The following is a 4,421-nucleotide window of genomic DNA, read 5'->3' as shown; positions in this document are numbered from 1 at the left end:
CAAACAAAATTTGGTTCCTCTTCCTTCACAGCTTTGGGAGGAAGTTGAAACTAGTCTTCAAAGTTGAAACTTTTATGTTCTTATAAAAAAATGGGATGAAAGCCATTTTGAGTAATACCTTGGCAACAGCTTTGGGAGGATAGTCTCCAAGTAGTCTTGCATCAACGCATTGCTTCACTCTGTCTTCACTTAGTTTAGGGGTTTCCTGCGACAACACACAATATCTTTAACACTAATTCATTTCTAGGGAACATTTAGAGTCGCAGTAATCAATATAAACACACACACACACAAAACAAAAACAACAGAATTGTGGATAAATCAATTCCACAAGTAAAGTCAATACTATATCAGAAAATGTAAATTCAAGTTACTCTACTCCACAAGTAAATTCAAGTAACAGCAACCACTCAGTCAGGTAACTAACACTTTCTTTAGAATTGTTCTCTTAGATGTTTGTGTATTACATTACATGTCACTTGTTGAACAGAAACAGACTATGAACTACTACTAGTGTTGATAATGTGTAATCAGGGATCACAATTTTATAATCATGTACTTTTTTATTGGATATGCAAATACGAACTAGGCTACCTTTGTGGGTTTGGATAAAGAGACATGTATGCTTGTATCAATTATAAAGACAAAACATGGTTAGTATCGAGATGTATTAGAGCTTAACGGGTAAGGGAAATGGATTTGATCATGATTAGAAACTCGCGTTTGGAGATTAGCTGTGTGTTCACTAATTGGTTTTATTTATGTTCCTTCCTCCAGGTGACACAGCCAAGGAAGTTGTTGGTGCGGGATTTAGCACCCCCGACATACCGAACTAAACCAGAAAGATAATTCGATTATTTACCCGGGAGTCCGGTTAAGAACCCAATTAGGTATTATTTGAGGCCTGTTGGGGAGAGGGAAGCCCAGCCTTGGAGACGAAGAACCGAGTTCCCAATTTGCCCGGTGGCCGACTCAAGAAATGAAGCAACTTTCCTTATCTCAGTTCGTCTCATAAGGAAAGTTAATATATTATGTAATCAATGGACATGTATAAATAATGAGAGAATTCTCCATTGTAAATCATCCAAGATCGAATACAATAATTCAGTTTTTCCCATTGTTCTTAGCAAAACACCCTAGTTTGAGAGATCTAAATACCTTCTCTAATTTCAAAGCTTAGATCGAATTTTTAGACAGATTACTTCCCTGAATTTGTTTCTCCCATTAAACAAATTCATTGTGGAAACCTAGTTTCTACAATTGGTGCCGTCTGTGGGGACGCAAAATCGTCTTTACAAGTCAAATCTCTCAAAGCAGCTCGACCAAAAAGTTTCTCCCGAAACAACCATGTCTCCAATCACTAACAACGACACCACCGGCGCAAACCGCACTTCCTCAAGCGTCTCCGAGGTCACAGGCCTCGCACCCTCTCAGAGTAACACCGAAACGCAAGATGGTACTCTAACCATGCAAACGACAGCCGTGTACGTTCGGCGCAATGTCACCTCATCGGTTACTCCAACCGATAACTGCTCCAAACTCCCAGTTGAGGTCGGATCCGAAGGAGAGCCCAGTCAGGGAGCGGGGCGAACTCGCGAAGAACCGTTCAACCTTGACGCGGAGCGTTCGGATAAACAACCCTTGAACGAGGAAGCGACGCGCGCCACAGAACAGTAACCCGGAGCACAAACCAGGGATCTCCACGCTTGCACTACGACAGCGGTCTAAAACCCGCAGGTCGTCTCCATGGAAGACTTCAGGATTTTGTTTGGCACCATGACGAAAGAGATCTACCAGATGATCTCCGATACCAACCGCAAAGTCGACGCCTTCGTGACCCAAGCAACTCCATCACAGATCTCTGCTGGGCAGTCACCTGTACTCGGGATGGGCGGTCTTACCCGTCGTCTCGACTTCTCTGACGTACCAACTGTCAACCAGTTGTTGCGAAGGACTCTCCCCCCTTAGGCTACATCGAGCATCCAACAGACGAACCCAAACTCGCGAGCCCAAGAAAGATCGGTTATCCCGGTCACCCCAGCGACGAACACGGGACCCTGCCTCAAGATCGAGGAGATCCAATCGCAGATCAGGGACATGAACACGCTTCTCCATCGGGCTATCAACACAGCTCTAGAGATCGACAGGATCGTCGAACTCACTCGGCAAACCCCTTTCACTCAGCAGATTCTGTAGGCCGCCATACTGAACATTAAGCTAAAACTCCCAACCTACATCGGCGAAAAGGATCCAGTCCATTTCATGACATATTTTATGGCAATAGCGGCAAAAGCGCGATTCGCCGAGGAACAGAGAGACATCGGATACTGCCAGCTGTTCGTCGATAGCCTTTCCGGACCCGCCTTAACTTGGTTCTCAAGGCTTAAGGCAAATTCGATCGATAACTTCACCCAGTTGTCAAAGGCTTTTCTCACACACTATCAAATTTTCATCAAGCGAGGCGTGATGAATTCAGACCTTTGGGAGATGGCCCAAGAACCCGGCAAATCCATCGATAGTTTCTTAGGCAGGTTTAAGGAGAAATTGGCAAACGTCTCCGTTCAAGAAGACACCACAATCGCTGCCTTCAGGAAGGGTCTACTTCCTGGATCCCCGTTGCGGAAGGATCTTAATATCCGGGAAACCAAAGACCTCGATGATGCGCTGCACCAAGCCTCCCGCTACGCACTCATGGAGGAAGAGGACGCACGATTGGCAGCGAAAAAAACCTCCACACCGTCGTATCTCCCGAAGGCTAAAAGTCGCGACGAGCATCACGAGCCCCGGAAGCATCACGACCCTCAGGATCGGAAGAAGGGCATCATCCATACAGTCTCCGAAGTGGACAGCCAAAATAGCCAACCGTCCGACCCAAAGGAGTTATATTCCGATTTCCACATGATCGCCGGTCATTCCACCCACGAGTGTGTCCATCTAAAGAATTACCTGTATGGAAAATACCTTTCTGGTGAAGTCGAAGCTGTCTTTGAGCCGAAGAGCATCCGCAGAGATAGAGGTCGCCGAGGAGGATGGCGAGGTGGACGATCTAACGGTGGCCATGGTACAGGAGGCCGTGGACGAGGCTACATGAACAATGGCCCGGCCAACGATATTCAACAGCCAGCCAACCAAGTGTTGGCAAATCATCAAGAAGAAATGCCCCAGGTGGACGAACTGCCTGGTCCTCCCAAGCGACAGAGAGGGCAGAATCCTGAGCGCGCCAAATAACTCTGATACTCGGCCCACCAGAGGATTGTGCCGACTCTGTTCGGGCACTGAAGAAAAGGGCATGCCAAGTTTGCAGTCTCCAGGCAGCCTCAGACGATCCTCCGCTCTGCACGGACCTCATGTCATTCACATAGAGGACGCCAAAGGAATCCAACACCCCCATTCGGATCCCTTGGTCATCGAAGTAGCCATGGGCGAGTTCGACATCGAAAGAGTCCTGGTCGATACTGGAAGTACTGTTAATGTACTGTTCTGGCGAACACTAGAAAAAAAGGGCGTCACACCAGAGCAGGTGAAACCCAAGACTCGAACATTGACCGGCTATCATGGGATTGCTAAAATGTCCATGGGCGACATGAAACTACAAGTGCGAGCTGGAGGAGTAACCCGGAAGACTACATTTTTGGTCATCGATACGCCCCCAATTTACAACGCGATCCTGGGGGCACCATGGATATACGCTATGCAAGCCGTACCGTCCACCTACAATCTCTGCCTTAAATTACCGACTACCACAAGGATCTGCACGCTCTACAGCGATAAGAGAATGGCATGATCTTGATCTGTGATAGAAAAGAAGCAGAGGAAAACGGAAGACTCCGGAGTGTCGGATCATCCAGGCGAATATCAATCCTTCCGACCCCTCACGAACTGTTGGTATCGGGGCCGAACTCGAGGAGCATATGAAGACAAAGCTGATCGCTTTTCTGCAATCTCGATCTTCCACGTTCGCTTGGTCAACAAGGGACATGGTCTAGAATAAGTCCCGATGTCTTCTGCCATAGGCTCAACGTCGACCCCACGTTCAAACCCATAAGGCAGAAACGCATGCGTTTGGGCTCAGATCGGGCAAAAGCGGTCCAGGATGAAGTTGAGCGATTGCTCAAAGCAGACCAGATAATGGAGGTCCAGTACCCCGATTGGTTGGCTAATCCAGTCATGGTCAAAAAGAAGAACGGAAAGTGGAGGGTCTGCATAGATTTCACCAATCTCAACAAAGCATGCCCTAAGGATAGCTTTCCTTTACTGCATATCGACCGCCTAGTCGAAGCTACAGCTGGAAACTAACTGCTCTCGTTCATGGATGCCTTCTCAGGTTTCAACCAGATCGCCATGAGTTCAACCAATCGCGAGAAAACAACATTCATCACAGATCGGGGAACCTACTTCTCTAAGGTGATGCCTTTCGGACT

Source organism: Camelina sativa, chromosome 17 (genome assembly GCF_030686135.1).
Source record: "Camelina sativa cultivar CO46 ecotype springtype chromosome 17, ASM3068613v1".
Lineage (NCBI taxonomy): Eukaryota > Viridiplantae > Streptophyta > Magnoliopsida > Brassicales > Brassicaceae > Camelina > Camelina sativa.
The sequence above is the reverse complement of the archived record's forward strand: the minus strand, read 5'-3'. Positions refer to the sequence as shown.